This window comes from Periplaneta americana, chromosome 11 (genome assembly GCF_040183065.1).
Source record: "Periplaneta americana isolate PAMFEO1 chromosome 11, P.americana_PAMFEO1_priV1, whole genome shotgun sequence".
Lineage (NCBI taxonomy): Eukaryota > Metazoa > Arthropoda > Insecta > Blattodea > Blattidae > Periplaneta > Periplaneta americana.
The window spans coordinates 108,953,122-108,971,552 of NC_091127.1; the positions used below are offsets into that span (position 1 = coordinate 108,953,122).

General features: G+C 35.8%; 1 protein-coding gene across 12 annotated transcripts in view; it reads right to left on the reverse strand.

The window, feature by feature from the left end:
• Positions 1–18,431, reverse strand: part of osa (trithorax group protein osa) — a 742,554-nt gene that overhangs the window by 171,881 nt on the left and 552,242 nt on the right. The gene's annotated exons all lie outside the window — the stretch shown is intronic.

Sequence of the window (18,431 nt, forward strand, 5' to 3'; positions counted from 1 at the left end):
CGACTAAAGAAACAATAAAATTGTGCAGGAGAAAATACGGGACAGAAATAGGAAATATTCCACACTATAATTTCGCTCAACAAAATTAATGACCATTACATTTGAGACGTGGATTAGGTTAGTTTCAAGGAGGCCTATTTCACAGCTCAAATGTGCTTCCCTCTCTATCAATTGACAATAAAAAATTTCAGCACTCTCCAGAAATCATCAGAAGATTGCAACATGTTAGAAACACTATAACATTTCTGACTCTAGTATCAGAAACAGCTGCAGTCGTATTGGGTCTTTAGAAACGAAATGAGTTCGTTTGAAAAACCGCAAGCTGGTTGAACTATGGCTGGGTGTGGCTAAGTGAAAAGATCGGCTTATAATGCAAAACCTGTAAATTAAAGGGTTAAATAAACGCACAAATAAGAGGATCTGTCCTACTCGAAGCAATATGGACAGAACAGTTTGAATTAGCCAAATAAACACGTGTGTTCGACGTCTATTAGGTAATAATGAAGGCGATAAACTTTTTAAACACCTGCAATACTCGACCAAAGAGATACCCATTGAAGTGCCATGGCAAATGTAATGTAGATAGCGGACTCGTCTCTGACAATTAGCTTCCATAAATATGACACAATATCAACTAGCCAGAATTTTTAAACTGTTTTTCGATCGTGCTAGTGAAACATGAATAGCATGGGAGGGAGAATGTTACTGTGTGTGACACATCGCCAACTAATTCATACTCACTTGCACCCACCGACGAGCGAGTGCGAACCTCCCGCCGAGAGGTTACTGACATATGACGTGCATTATTGACCTCACTATGAAGAACAAGCCTTCAATGCTCTCCGGAGTTAGTGCATAATAAATGCCGGACGAAGGACAAGCGAGAATTAAGCGAAACAGTGAAATTTCATTCATTCCATCAACTTCTCGCCGTATTGCTCTAGCTATATAAAACGCCGATTAAAATGAAACAGCAACGAATGCTTGTTCTGACAATTCAAGGAGAAATACAAACAAAAATTATGAGGATGACAGTAACAATAGTTTGTCACTGTAAAACAATGATACGAAAGAAATTAGTAAATGCAGTGTATCTTTCCAATACATTGAAGAGTATAATAGTTTTCATGGAAGAAAAACTGAAAATTTATACAGGCTGTAAGGGGTATAAGTGCCATTATTTTAACTGATGATTATTCATGCCATAAGGTAGAAAAAATGTCTTTACAATTTTTTTCGAATTGCAATATTTAACTAATTATTAAACTTTATAATATTAGGCGTTTGGCAACGTTGCTGGATGGAGAGAAGGGGGTTTGGAAGAATATAGTATAGCTCAAGCGGGGAGGAGAGGGTTTAGAAGTACACAGTACAAGCGGGTACAGACATACCGGTACAAAACAGGAGCAGACTATGACAATACTGCTGTTTACATAAAACAAGCAGCAAATACAAACCTCCAATCTCATTAATAGAACATTATGGTAAATTTACATTTTATGTAACAATATTGCTCCATTTTTAATTGTATGTCTAAAAAGTAAACAATAATGATTTTCTGCACAAAATCACACGAATTTTTTTCTAATGCAACATTTTAATCTCTCCCGCTTCCGTAAAGCAGTATCATTTTTAAACAAATTTCTGGTTGTGTGATTTTCGAAACGGGGTAAGAGACTTCTAGTTTCTAATAATCGTTTAGAAACTGCTACAAAAGTTCGTTGATTAGGTAACCTTTGAGGAAAACGTTGACGGTAGGCCTACATCCTTCTTGCCTTACTTGAATGATGACGACTTTCTCCATAAATTAATAATATATAATAGTCCTAAACTGTGAATGACATTGTCGAATACCCTGTACTGTACTACCATCCGCTCGGCAATAAAGCTATGGACAGGGAGCTTGAACTCAGCTGACCCGTACTTACGTCTGTGCAGAGTACTGCCTGCTGAACACGTTGCCAAGTCTCTCACGCCAGAATATTAACAAATTTAAGCACGCATTTTTATTTAATTTCACGAAAACGTAATAGAACACACATATTTATTTAAACTAATACTAACTCCTTGCTAGATGTATCTACTGATGTAATCGTTTTCGTCATTTTAGTAACGATATAAACAATATAACACAAATAAAATAAGGAAAGAAATATTTTTTTTCTGAGAAAACTATCGAGTTTTGATCCTATGTTATATGGATATTTTTTGATCCTGTAGACCGTCCCCGACGACTGTTAAAAGGTCGGCACTTATACCCCTTACACCCTGTACAGTATATTAATTATTCAGCTTGCTCTTGTAAGTTACAAATGTTAACATAAGAAAATAATATTGAATATGAATTAAATGTAAGCACAGGTATTGTTCCTGGATAGTGAAATTTTCTAACTACGCCTGCAGTTCTATTGCATAAAGCACATGCCACCTTCAGAAGGAGAAAAGGTTTCACAAGATAACACAACAATAACTTATTTATGAGCAATTCTCAGAAGTACGTCGCTTTCAAAAAGTTCTACGACGCATATATACAAACATAATGGTCACTTTCAGATCACACATACTCGGTCTCTGAGCCTCTCGGCGTCCGCTGTAATTATAATATAATTTTACTATAGTAATACGATGGAAGTAGGCAGCTACTGAAAATGAAATGCGAAACTACTCGAACGTCTGTTACGCCTCCTTTGTCCATTAGTAATTTCTAGTCGCTTTCGGGATACCCACCTTTTATCGACCACGAAGTAACACACAATAATGCACCAAGTTAAGAGTTGAAAACACTATTCTGGGTCACTTGAATCCCCTGTGTTTCTGTGGCGTAGTTTTGAGCGGTATACTTAAGGGCCAAAGGCATAACTCAGGGATAAGATACTGGTTTCCTTATCACATGCTGCACTCCGGCGTGCGTTCTGATTTAAGGTTTTTTCTCAACCGCAGGGAAACTGCCAAATAATCCATGGAGAATTCTCGGTCTCATCTCACCAAAATATTATGCCGTTACAAATTTTTCACCTAGACTAGAGCACTAGGAGTTCATAGAGTGCAATGAAGAAAAAAAACTAGTAAAATACTTACGGCATGTTGAGACATTCGCGCCTAAGTCTCAAATTTCTTGGCTGTTTAATTTTATTAAAATCTCTTTCAATATGTGAATTCAGTCTTTCTAACACAATACATTCCTCAAAATAATGTACAGTAGTGGCAAAAAAAAAAAAAAACAGACCGACGGAATAATCAAAGTCCCCGAAATTAGCCACTGCGCATGCCACGCCCGCATTCACAAGATAGCGAGTAATCTATTGAAATTGTTGTAGTTTCGACTGCTGACGTAGCCCATTTCGAAAGCCATTAGGAAATAAGCTGGCAAAATTCATGTTCTGGGAATAGTAAGTTAATTTAGTAGTAAAATATCACTGCAATCGAAAAGTATTGGGAATAAATTTGAATAAGGAACAAAAAAAAAAAAAAGTTTCCTTCCCAGGCAGGATTCGAACCACGAAAAGGTCCAAGGAATATACACAGACGCTCTGGAGTGAACAAGGCTCTGAAATCAGCTACAAGGTTCGGTTTGTTTTTTTTTTTTGCCACTACTGTATATAAAATTCAAATAAATCCTATAAATTAGGTATTTACATACGCCTATTAGGGTTTGCTCCAAGGAAATTTTCGGGTCCCTTCCGACTTGGCTTCAAATCTATGTTCAGTTTTAACCCTTAAATTCGCAAAGTATCCTATAGGATACAACAGATTAATAGGCTATATGTATCACTTTAATAGTACAATAGAAAAAAAATTGGTAGGTAAATTAAAATTTCACAATACTTTAATTTAATTTAATTTCTTCCTGTAACCACTACAGGTTGCCATCGACAAAGAGTACCATGATACAATAGAGTAAAAGCCTTGAGGCTTAGTGATAAATTGTTGTTAGAGTGAAAAATAAACAATTTGAATTATATTGAAACACATGATGTTAAACGAAGTAACGTCAAGGAGATGCGACATAATATAAAATATGGACATTGCGATAGTTGTTTTCTTTACAGTCCGACACGGTTTAATAAACTAGTGTGAGAAATGGAGTTTTGCCAATTTAAGGGTTAAAATCAGAAAGCAATATATTCTCTCGGTTAGCCGCGCAATCTCTCGGGGTCCAATGATTATTCAGCGTCTTATGGTTGTAACCATGGTATTGGTAATAAAACGACTCTAATAGCGGTAATAACTTAACCACAAATAAAATGATCACTCGTAAAAGCTAGACAACGTTCAGCCCGGCTTCTGGCCGGAAACACGCACACACATTAATCGCAAGCATGTATGATGCGCGTGTTCCCGACTGGGAACCGAGCTGAATGTTCTGCACTTACAACTTAAGTAGTCTACAAAGTAAATTTCTCCTCTGATTGAGGTTCTGACTGATATGTACGTCTATTATCAGCAAGTACATCTCACTTGACGATATATGTCAAAGGTAGAACAACTGTTTGCATGCCTATGAAGTCTGACTAGTGTAATATGTAGCTAGTTGGCGATGTATGCAATGGAGAGGGAGAGGAACTGTCCACCCTACCCCATTATCTCTGCCTAGTTGCCTCATAAGTGGTGCCTTCTTGGTATCACTTGTGTAGTTCAGACATGTCTTCGGACAGTTGACTAAACAACAAAAACACACAAACAACAACAAAGTAAATTTAACTGTACTCTTTCGAGAACTCGTTTCAACTGCTACTCATCTACTCTGAACTTGCCTCTTGGTCATAGCACTTCCTGTTTCGTTGGTTACAAAACTAAAAACGAGTATGGTCGGAAGCATGGCGAGACCCTTGCTACGTGAGACCAGCAGCAAGACGGACATAAACACTTAAAACTAAACACAAAATAACATCTATGCCTCACGCAGGACTGAAGCACTTCATAATTGCGCTTATTCTGCTAATACATTACCGAATTACCACGTTATGCACACATTAGAGCTAAACTTCTATCATAAAACACGGTTCGTAAGAGAAAGGTAAGCGACAACTCTATAGAGAAGTTCATAAAGGCCGCTTTGGGAAGGTTCATTTTCCCACTCCCGAGCGAGCGCCCCAATTCCCGGCGTGCCACGGATTCTACTTTGCGGTCGAGCGCACATTCACAACTGCTGACAGTCTGCGTGCGTACCGAAAGAATGTGGCAAAGAGGGAAACCGAAAAATAAAAAATATATATACATACATATACATGTATGCAAAAGGATACAAACGCCACAGAAATGGAATGCGTCAAACGTCAGTTGGCTATCTACAATCGGTTGTCCACAAACGCCATTGTCTTGACAACGGACAATACACAAAACCGAAATGAAAACCGCAGCGAGGACTCCAAATAGCTGAAAGTCTATGCCAGCAAATGCGACCGACGGCTTTTGTCAATTCCATATCACGACTGTGGAACTTTTACTCGACCTGAATGAGGATCTGTGGTTCACAGAGCGCCATTGTCATACATGACGATCGATACAACGGGGCGCATAGTACGGGGTCTGAGTTCACGGTTAGTCCATTTATTTTACGCATATCTGTACATCCCACAATCTTAAGTTCAAAACTATACATTTCTATGTTGCTATTCTCAACGTTTATATATCTTCCCACATTTCACGTTTTGTGAATAAATTTATAAAATGTTTAAGAAACAAAACATGCCAACTTCTGGCAATGGAACGTAAAAAAATTCTGATTTAGTATTTTAATGTTTTACTGTTTTAAGTGTACATTTAATAATTAACGTTTATTTTTAATTCATCACTTCACTTGTCTGAATTATTTATGTTCATTTATTTAATAGAAAAACTGGTAATTATGTGCTTTATGTATTCATTTAACAGAAGAACTAATAATTATGTTCGTAATGTATATCATTTTCCTTTCACGTTTCCAATAACATTCCCGAGCACAAGCTTTGGCTTTTTCTGGGGGGGGGGGTGAGCTAATTATAAATACAAGAATTTTAAATTTTGCGTAAAAGAGTTCAATAAATGTGCTGCTACTGCTACTACTACTAACTGCAGCAACCACGTAAAAAATTGTATCCAGTCTTCAAGTACATTTTAACTTGAGAATGGACCCAAAACCTCTTAACGAGTTGGTTTGAATGGTGTGCTTGATTCACGTTCTCATTCATAAAGAAAATATATTTTCAGGCTGCGTAAAAAGTGTTATGTAATGGAGTTCAGTGTGGCGTAAGTATTGAAATAGTTTCCCTTTTTGTAAGAAGCCTTTGTAAACAAATATAAAATGACCAATTTGAAAATAGCTCTCAAAAACCTAATCTTACTTTATTTGGTCCTAACAATTCTGGACTTATGTATCTAACCACTACAGAGAAGGTCCCCCCCCCCCCAATATCCTCAGCGATACGTGAACAGTATTTTCATTAAGAAGGCTTTTAAGTAAAATTGTTGTGATCTAATCAAAATAATTCTGGAGAAAGAAGAACGGGCATGGAGATCCGGTTCTGTTCTGTTCATATACTAACTTTCACTTTTATTTATTATTATTATTATTATTATTATTATTATTATTATTTTTTTATTTATTTATTTTTTTTTGGAAACGAACGTTTTAGAATCCCACATATGTAGCACGTTGTCTGTGTACACTTTTGTTCCTCATATTAATCTAATTTTATTTCTTTTCAATGTCTAAAATAAAATTTAACCAGGAGGTATCCAAGTGAAAACGCTTTTTCTTCATACAGCAATAGAATAACACCAACGTTTACTACCAAATCGGTGATTTCAAAATCCAGGAATTAGGAGAAATCGAACTCTATCATAAACGGTAAAATACAGGGTGAAAGTGAAATAATCCTGCAGATTGAAAGGAACGACAGGCTACACTTAAATGAACAGAAAACGTACAGTGAATAACAGAATTATTCGGACACTTAATATTCCAAATGTTTATGTGTATGTTACTAAACATGTTTGCAAAAACGCAGAAATTACGCTTGCGGTTACGTCAAATAAACCAATTTGCATAAAATGGACATAAAAAGAGCTTGCTAATGAAACGGTATGTTAACAACATATTTATATAAAAATAAAAAAAAAACCGACATTACTTATGCGAGAGTGGCTGTACTAATTTGTACAGAAACATGCCTAAAATCGCAAGATATTTCAGGGTTTTAAACACCTGCATGTATGGCAATTAATATGAACTTAAGTGTCTAGAATAGGCCTGCACAAACGGCGCTCATTGAGCGCGGCCGCTCCTTCGGAGCAGGAGAGCCGTCTAACAGTTCGCCGGAAAGGTACGTCGGAATGACGTAGGCCTACCTATAGGTAGAAGATAGTCCACACAGCTATCTGGTGTAGTGTGTATTATCAGTAGCTATTTCACTTTGACTATCTACGGCTACATAATGGAGGAATCTAAAAGACGGAAAAGTGATCATCAGGCAAATTCTTTGAATATTGCATGAAAAAAATGCATTTTTTTTTTTCACAGCAGCTGGAGTCAATACCCAGTGCCTTATCTGCCAGAAAAGTTTGAAAGAAAGAGGAAAACATAATATAATGCGTCATTACTAGTCCACACATACAGATACGATGGTTTTGTTGTTGAAGATCGCAGTAAAAAGATTTAGGAGTTGAAAGTTGCATTATCACATGAGGTAGGTAGGGTACGTTAGAATTTATTAATCTTCAACAATTTAAATAACTCTCCTCAGGGAAAAGGCCAGCTCATTGTTGATTATGTTTAATAAATTACGGATTTCAGTCGTAAACTTACACTTCTCGTAAGTCAGTTTCGGGAAGGTAATATGACTCACTTTCCAACGATAGAAAGTGCTCGCGATAAAGCCATGTTAAACGATTATGTGCAAATATTAACTGAAATTCAAAATGAATTTAATTCTAGGTTCCAAAATCTTGTCTTAATTGGAAAGAAGTTTAAAGTTATGAGATTCATGAGGAAGTACATTGTGTATCATCAGATAGTTCTTTTAGACGGGCAGACATTACTGCTATCAACGGACGCTTAAAACGGGCTCTTGTTCTTGCTCCGTTTCGAAAGAAACCTAAATCAGGCCACCGAAGTTGATATTGAGAAGAAGTCCATATATGAACCTTGTCTGCCGTATCTTTCTCAAAAGTACAACGTCCCTCTTAAACAATGGTCCGTCATTGGTTTGCTGTTTGGCAGTAGAAGTTCAATCACAAAATTCACATGGAATTATCTTAAGGAACTTCACATTCCTTTTGATTATGTAATGTCTATTCTTATAAATATTATCAAGGATTCTCTTCAAATATTACATCATCATCTTTATTTCAATTAATCCACTTATATTGGCCTTCAACAATTAATTTAATTTTTTCTTTAATGTATCACATCACATTACACTGTACATGTTTATTGTATTCAGGACCCTTGTGGTCACTCAAAATTCTTTGAGCTGATGTCTATAATTTAGAAATTTATTATAATAAATTCCTTCAAACCACTTGCAACAGTGTCATACGATTTACAGCTTGAACTTATTGATCTTCAATGTGGCCTAAGGGCTAAAGACCGTTTGAATAATGCTACTAGTCTGGTTGATTTTTACAAGACTAAATCTCAGCAATAATATCCACGACTACACAAGCTGGCTGTGAAAATGATTGCTATGTTTGACTCGACATTTATATTTGTGAGCAACTGTTTTCTATTATCAACTTTAATAAAGACAGCCATCGAACATCTGTAACCGTTTCATTACGATCAGTACTGTTTCTTTCAGCTGCCAACATCATAACACCCCGTTTGATGTACTGATAAATAAAAATATAACAAATGATATTGTATATTTAAGTAGCTATAGAGTTTCTATTATTTCTGTAAAATAAATATTACTCTATTAATTAATAATAGTCCAAGATAGTTTTGTAAACACTGAACGGGAATTCATTTCATGAACATTTGTACATTTTGTACGAGATCACTCCCTTCTTCCAGTCCACCCTTATACAGAGCGCAACCAATATCTGCATTCCGCTCTCGAGCTGTAAGCCGACACGGAGAACGCAAGCCTTGTGCGTCTGGTCTAGAATATTAAGAAAGAACCTATATAAATACAGAGGGCAGAGCTGGCATGAAGTAGGCCTACCGCTGGTACCACATCATAAAATACTGAAGAGTTACACGCTGTTTCAAATACACCATATTATTTAAGTTCTCGGTATTTAATGGTAGGACAAACCCCTCCCTACAGAATATTTTTATGCATACAGGCTATTCCATCTCAAATCGACCGAAATACAGAGAAAATTGACCTTGCAATTTTTAAATACAATGAAACTTTTTCTGTCCGTTGACAACTGTGATACAATGCTTTGTGCAAAGTTTGAGGCATCAGAACTTCATAGTGTTTAAATTAAAAATATTTAAATTCAGCATATTTTTCATAAAATTAGCAACTTTAAACTGTTGTGGCTCCGAAACCCTTTCACCCAACGGTTTATTTTGATGCTGAGAAATTAAAGTTTATATTGACATGTAAATAGTTTTTCTTACTTTTTATGGAAATGAAGAAATTTAGATTTTTCTTCATCAAGACGCCTTTGCCCACGAAAAAATATTTTTAAAATATATAGTTAGATTCCGCATTAAAAGTACAAATAAACATATATTTTTTACTGGTGCACCGTTGATAAAGTATTGAAAACATCAAATAAAGAAAATAAATATTACGCGCATGAACTAACCAGCTGACTGTGAGGCGGAAGCTAGCCGAGGCAAGCAAGGCCAGGAGACAAACACGTGATGTTTCGTCTAGTAGCGCATAGCTGGGCTAGATTTATCACAAGTTTTCATAAACTCAGGAATAAAATGACGTCCAACACTCGCTTATCTTCAGCTCTCGGCCAGTGCGTGCGGTACTGTGCCGTTCAAGTCTAGGCGTGTGAAAATAATTTATTTAATACCCTCGAAACTTATTGCCGAGCCACTAAGCAAACAATGCCGAACCCCTCTTAATAATGCAAGGTATTTTCCCAATATTTTTTACATTTTTACAAATGGGCAAAAAGCCTAAAAGTAAATAAAATCAGATTAACTGTCTCTCTGTATAAAATAAAAATAAGGATTACTTCTTAACATAACCTACCAAATGTCAGCTTCAAAATGAGCTTCCGTTCAATGTTATGCAGCAAACGATTCCAGAGTTCTGAGCGCTGAAAGAGGCTTGTTTTTATAAAATACGCTAAATTTGCCGCTCAATAGTACGAAAATCATTTGACTTTCGATTAGTATATTTTTGAAAATGAACTCTCCTCAGCACCTTGTATAAATAGGGAAAAAATTTGAGTATTAAAAAAATGAGAGGTTTTTTACTCATCGATTTCACATGGAATAGCCCATACGGAGGAATAGATAATTATAAACCAGAGCGACTTTTTTGTGATTTAATTAATACATTGTAATAATATATGTTATAAATAGATTTAATTATATTTAAAAGCAACAAATATTTATTGAAGGTTGTACAACACAATCAAAGCTGCGGTTGATTTATTCACTCTTGGCACGTACAGCTGTCAAAAAAAAAAAAAAAGTGGCCGCACTCGTGAACAGCGAATATTTTCAAAGTCCACTTCGGGTCGCGGCGATGTTACACGATGCATGTGCTTGTACAAGCAGTTCCGGAACTATGAAAGTGTTCCATATCTGCTCCTCGCAGACCAGCGGTAGAGTGCTTGTTTAATGATTCAAAGGTTCTGGGTTCGGGCCTTCTTCAAGTTTTCATTTTATTTTTTAATCGTTCTTTAGCGATGTAAATGATATTCAAATTATCATTTATATCCAGTTATCGTTCTTGATGGATATCACGTTATTTATATTTTGTTATCGTTCTTTAGAGATATGAATAAAATTCAAGTCATCATTTGTATTCTGTTATCGTTTTATAACGATATGAATAATAATTATTACTATTGTAGCTACAGTATCTCCAATGGGGGTTAGCCCTATTTTACATATGTATGTTAGGGCTATAGTTTTATACACAAAAAAGATAAGCATAAAGAGAAATGGAAAAGAAAATTAAATTAGCTTACGCGATGTAAACAAAACATAAACAATCCGTAAATTAGGCATTGCGATTGCACAATAAATATCAGTTATCAATTTGAAACATACAAAAACATTAACAACACACATACGTAACACTTCTATAACACAAATATGCATCTTTCCGTACCATACATCATAAATTAATACACAATAGTCACACAGACACAATCAAACTATAATTACGACATTGCGACGACATCAAGCATCCCACAACTGACTCACATACATAATGTTATCGTTCCTTAGCGATATAAATAATATTCAAGTTATCATTTATATTGTTTTCCTTCATTAGCATTATAAAATAATATTCAAGTTATTTATATTGTTATTGTTCTTTCGCAATATAAATAATCTGTATTTTATGTAAGTAATTATTATAACACAAATAACCATCTTTCTTTGTAAAATAGGTTATTTTATTTAGTTAATTAAATGTGTATTACATAATCTCTTACATTAATTAAACAAACCGATATTTATCATTTATATTCTGTTATCGTTCTTTAGTGATACTGCATAAATAATATTCAAGTTATTTATATTGTAATCGTTCTTTAGCGATATAAATAACATAAATTTAATATTAGGTTTGGAAAAATCCAGTTGCATAATACTGCTATTAGTTTTTCTTTTTGTATTATTACATTATACTATCTTGAACGACAATAAAATGAAAAGGAGTAACGAGGAATTGAACCTGAGACGTTGACATCTAAATTCCGACGTTCGTCCGCTGAGCTACGAGGGCAAAAGTGTGGAAACATTTTCGGAAAAATTGGCCCAATCACACTCTAAGATTTTCTGATGATTCGTAGAAGCTAGTCCAGGATGCGGGGGGCAAAGGCTAATTGAGATTTCCCGATCTCTGATAGGGTCAAACATCCTGATAGAATTAATATTTAACCCTTGCCGTGACTTTCGGTGAAGTCCGGAGGGCCCAATTAGTCAAATCCACTCTCCTCATCTCCACGCTTGGGCCCCCTGGAATTTAATAAGATGCGAAAGAGATAGTGGTGTGCGGAAAGCAACGGGATGTTACCGCATTTAGGCCTATCCTTCCCAAGAAAAACTGCAAACATGAACAAAGGAAGCTTTTAATAGAAGAAGAAGAAGAAGAAGAAGAAGAAGAAGAAGAAGAAGAAGGATCTTCTGCGGACCTCTGGAAAAAGAACTAAGGAAGAGACTAGTGAAGTGCTTTGTGTGGAGTGTGGCATTGTATGGGGAAGGAACATGGACATTACGACGAAATGAAGAGAAACGAATTGAAGCATTTGAAATGTGGATGTGGAGAAGAACGGTGCGTGTGAAGTGGACAGATAGAATAAGAAATAAAATTGTATTTGAAAAAGTGAGTGAAGAAAGAATGATGCTGAAACTGATTAGAAAGATAAAAAGTAATTGGTTGGGTCTCTGGTTGAAAAGAATAATAGACGACATTAGGATATGTGGATCATATGCGGAGACTAAGAGGAAGGCAGAAAATAGGAAAGATTGGAGATTGCTGGGTTTGCAATGAAAGACCTGCCCATGGACAGAACACTTATGTATGTTCAGAATGCCTGGAATATCGTGTCTAAAAACAGTCGCTTTTTGCAAAGACTAGTCAATTCCATGCCCACTCGACTGCAAGATGATCGAGATAAGAGGAAGATAGACTAAGTATTGAATTGTGGCTTTTTGTTTTGTTTTTTGAACGCTTAATTGTTTGAATGTTTTAAGGCCGACGCCAGTAAATTTGTTTTGTTTATGCCACGAAAGGTATTTTTATTGAGAATAAAATGTTTTTTCTTTCCATTTGCAGCCACAATATCATAATGATAAAGTCATGGCATAATATATTAATGAACCTGATGTTAATTACTAAAATAATCGTAAAAGAGAAAGGAGCCATTATGTATAGTTTGTCTCTCTCAAAAACAGAACAAAAAAGAACATAAAAAGCACGTGGTTGTAGTCGAACGCAGGACCTCATGAATAAGAGGCCTGAACGCTAGATTTATGCTATTGATAACACACAGAATACTTCAATTATAACTGTAGATATCAGGCAACGTGGTCCAACAACATGTAACATCGCCTGTCTCCGAATTGTAGCGAAGATACCCGAAGGGAACTTTGTTTCAGGAGAGCGGCCACTTTTTCTTTTGACAGCTGTACATTCTCTGCAGCTACAAAGGTTACTCAGTATTTATGGAGAACAGCAATAATAGAAATATCCGAGTACAATGTTCGGGAAATAAGTGAAATTTGTTTAGTAATACAGAACAATAATAATTAGAAGAACAATATGTTCGTTTTACTTCAGCACATCTCGCAGTGCTTCCACGTACTACAAAAAGTCGACTTTTTAGCTTAAAATAATGATATCGCATTTATTTTGCGAAACAACTTAAGTTATCAACGGCTCAATGTATCAACTTCTCTTTGAGATATAGCACTAACCAAGCCGCAATGAGAAGTACACTCAATGAATGTGTAAGTCTTATCAAGAGAGTGATCGAGGGGATCAGCACCGTCTTCACATGGCGATAAGGGCTTTCTTCCATGTATAAATCTTTCATGTTCTGAAGTAGCGTAAGTACATACACAGATAGGTACGAAGTGTGATAATTTAGCCTAAGCAGTCTGGAAAATAAACCAATAGAAATAACTGAGGGAACAAAGGAACCGAAATACTCATCCACAGACAAAATTTCACACAGCTAAAAATGTTAATCCCACTGGCAACAAGTCAGTTACTAAGCTACGGTTGAGCTAACACAATTCAAAAGTTCATCGATGGAGGAAAGGTCACCTTCAGACCACTAATGCGAAGTAAACGACAAATACCCAATCACGTGAAGCTTCTCTCGCCGGCCAGTTCCTCGTACTTTTCTTAGAGAAGTGTCCACAGTCGTTACGTGTTCTGCAAATTAAGTGACTGGATACATAAGGAAGCAGCAAACAGGCTAACAGACTGTGCCAGCGCTACCATGCATCTCAGGCACCATACACTAAACATCTTGCTTCGTTGCTTCAACAATGTCACGATTCTGCTTTTGAAGTTATTTTACTACAACGTACAGTAACTGAGTTCGATTTCCAGTAGATCCTGGTGTCGTATTAATACATAAAAGGTTTACAAAGTTTAACATCTTCCTGTGTCTACAGTTTTTATATTTTTAATTTTTATTCACCACATAAACCTATCATTCCAGTCCAAGTCTTTCAATCTCTTCTCTTGCATGCCATTATGAGGGGGGGTCAGAACCAATGAGGTATAAGTGCACTTAAATTATTTTTTGAGAAAATGTGTTTGCTACTAATTCCGCAATTTCGGACATCTGGCAGACATCTACGGCTGAATACTAGGATCCAGAATACAAAGCAAAGGTTAAATTAAAAATAGAACACAATATGATTTGCGGAGAGAATACAGAACAATTATAAATTTAAAAATAAAGTACAATTTGATTTCAGAGAAACATGAGATGAAAGTAAAGTACAATGAAGAGTAATGAAATGAAGTTAAAAAAAATACATAGTGTTATACAAGTGATTGTGTAAAATGGATAATGAATCTCTCAATACCATTAGACAAATTTTGTTAATGTCCTTATTAGAAAATTTAAGAAAAAGGAGAATGGTTTTGGATAGCTTAAATGAAGTTCCCCTGCCGCCAAAAAGAAGTCCTTTCTCTTCCCATGTATTAATATTCATTTTGTATCTCTCACCGAAGTGAGGAATAGTACTTAATCTTTCGTAAATTCAGTGACATTTTTTATTTCAATTTTAGTGTGTGATGTAGTTAAAATGTATGTCCTTTTGCCACTAAAATTTTAGATTCTTTAGCTTGTCCTGGATGCGCTTAACTCATGTTTTTAGAAATCCCACTTGTAACCTTTTGCTTCTAACCCACTCATATGTAATATTATTTAGCCATAGCTTCCTTGATCTTTCCCCATCCTATTTCTCTTTCCTGGTGGAACAGTCACGAGACCGGCACTCATAAGTGTGACTTCAGGTCACGAGAGTGTTATTATGATGCATTAGTCATTAAAAACATAATCAATTTATTCGCCAAGTCTTTTGCCTGGATTTGGGACAGGAGAAATGTCATAGGAGACGCTGTTTGAGCATGGCAAACCTACAAACTGCATGCTCGGTCAGACAGAGCACAAGGGTTCGGAACCGGTTGGAGGGCCCGATTTTTTCCAAAGATAAGCAATTTTATTCTTGACCGAATAACAACCACTATCTTACACGGCTCTAATTTCTAATATGTACATTCATCTATAAATATGTGAGAAGTTTAAATTTGCTTATAAAATATTATGTAAGCTACTTTACATTAATAACGGTCAGAGCATTCAACAAAGTCACGCACACTCACACTCATGCATAGTAAGTACTACCTCTACTAAATTTTCAGAAAGAGAAACTCATTTTTACAAATATACGCAGAAATGTTACACAGTCTCTCAAATAAAAACCGAAGAGCTAAAAATGTACTTCTCTTTTCAACCATTTCCATAAAATTACTCTCCCAATACCTAATTATGTACCAAACTTCAACATCGTGCTCGAATGTATCAGTGACAAAACTTGCAGCTTGTTGACGGAAACGCTCCGTGAAACTGTAGTATTCTGAGATAGGATGAAGTATTCTGTCCACCACTATGGAGTAACGGTTAGCATGCCTGACCGTGCAACGAGCGGGCCTGAGTTCAAATCCTGGTTGGGATAAGTTACCTGGTTTTCCCTCAACCCATTAAGAGCAAATTCTGGGTAACTTTCGGCGCTGGACTCTGGACTCATTTCGCCGGCATTATCACTTTTATATCATTCAGACACTAGATGACCATAGCAATTGATAAAGCGTCGTAAAATAACCCACTTATAAAATCTCAAGTCCAAATATACCTACTTAGATTTGGAGCATTCATTGTAACTATCTCCCTCCCTGTCATAATTGAGCCAGCTACTGATCTGTCACAAAAGGAACCGTTCTTCGATTAATGCAGTGATATCTGCAGCAGATAGACGTTTAGTTGTAGAGAGTTTGAGATGCGAACTATTATCGTCAGGGAATCTGTTAGTGTCGTGATAAATTTTATTTCTGAAGCGGAAATATCTGTAAGATTGAAATCTAATACCACTGTTGGGATCACAGACCACAATTATAACGTAACGAAATTTACTGCATTGTAACGTATGCAAGATATGGCCAGTAAATTTTGTCTGAAGTCCTCTGTTCGTAGACACATTTTTAAAGGGCTGTGCTGTAAATCTCTTGATATTACACTTGTTACAAAGTAAGACATTAATGACAATAGAATAGCTATATAATTACACTAATTAATTAATTACTGGATCGGTATGATGATCGATACCTGGGATGAAAAGAAATTGCCGCATTGATTCCACGTGGCTGACACGTGCTCTATACAAACTGTATTCCAAGACACTATAGTGTAACGTATAAATAATTAATTAGCGAGAAAAGAGGCAACATACAGTATTTAAACTTTGACCGCTGAAAAAACAATTCAAGAGACAGAATTAAAACGCCTATCGGCCTTTTTTTGCGCTAAATTCAGGCTTGCTGCCTGTCGTCGAAAATAATGACCCGAAATACTTCTGATTCTCGACAAGTACAGTTTGTCATTATATGTAGAAAACTAGCTCCAGATCATACTCAGAGGCTTAATTTTGTTTACATTTCTTCTACATTTATCGAAGGACATGAGCAGTTTCAAAGAATACAATGTTCTGTATTTCCCAATTCTTTATTCGTCTTGATAGTTTTGAGAGATTCAATGCCACTTTTGTGGTTTAAAAGCCAAGTTATTCAATGAAATTGCAATAGGCACAAATCAGTTCTCACAACACAGTTTCCGATTAACCAGTTGTAAGGTTACACTTCAGCTGTTGGTTCCCTTACAACCAAAGTTCTGAGATTGCATAGCAACTTTAACGCGACGCAAGTCATACCACAATTACGGCAATAGCAGTAGCAGTAGTAGTAGTACGACGAGGAAATAACAGGAGGTAAGTAAATCGGTAGTAGTACAGACTTTGAAACACCGATGTAATCCAGGCAATTTCTGTGCATTAGTATTTAGTAATGACAAGAAATCACTATAGATGACAAGAAATCTAAAATATCGGAATTTGCCAAATTGATTCAATTTCGTTGACATCAATTGTTATAAGTAGGGTTCGTAATGCAGCTACCTATGAACTGGAATGAGGTTGCCTGATTCGAAGTATATGTGCCGTCACAGCGCAGGTACAGGTACGTTCGTATACAAAATAGTTACGCATCCTCTGCCCTCTTCCTCTAGAAAGTCAAAACCGGGACTCAGTCATAGTGAGTAGTCTTATCGATCACTGCTCTTACTAGCCGTATTATTGAAATAACTACATCTTTGTGGTTCATTGAAGGTTGATTGCAGAGGTAAAATGCCTTAGGTAAGACGCTTAAGCAGGGTATAGTAGAGGATATTTTAACTAATATTTTTACTGTCAATATAGACAACATTACATATAAATTGTGTAAAATGAACGTGAAAGTGACAAAAACAGTACACTGCAATACCAAAGGCTCAGAAAGTGTATCGAACGTAATCCAAAAGTAAAAATCTGAAAGTTATGAAGATATGAACTCTACGTTTAGCATGGATTTGTGTAGCTTATCATGATGTTCAGCGCCAACATCTCAATTAAGAAATTAAATAATCTACTTTTATGGAATTTCTAGAGAAGTACATAAAATTAGTGGATTTTCAGTGATGAGTTATATATACAATATACTATGAAACACGAAAAAAAAAAATCAGATAATAGGAATATCTTGTACTACATCATGCACAAATAACGTCATGTGCTATTGAAAGAATTTCTTGCAATATAAAATCATTTCAAGTGACATCCGCATAATATGTTCAACTTCAGTAACTTATGAATGCACGTTATTATTCATTGTAAAAATCACGACGAAAATGAACATCACAGCTCACGCATGTGTTTACTAGTACAGCTTCAGAATGTCAATAGTTGACTGTACTTCACGAACACGCAGCGACAACCTGCTTGTTTATATCTTTATTCGTTGCATTACATGTGTTCAGCGCATGATATACCCAATGTGTCTTTAACTTCAGTCTTTGGGAAGCTGGAATACGAAGCCTAGTATAAGTGTTATAACAAACACAACATAAAGTGATACTAAAGGAATGAATTGAACGAGTTACAGAGACCAACCGCCAAAAACCTGTTTTCGAGATACAGACCATTGAAATAGCTAAATCTGATTTTTATTTAAAATGTTATGCAA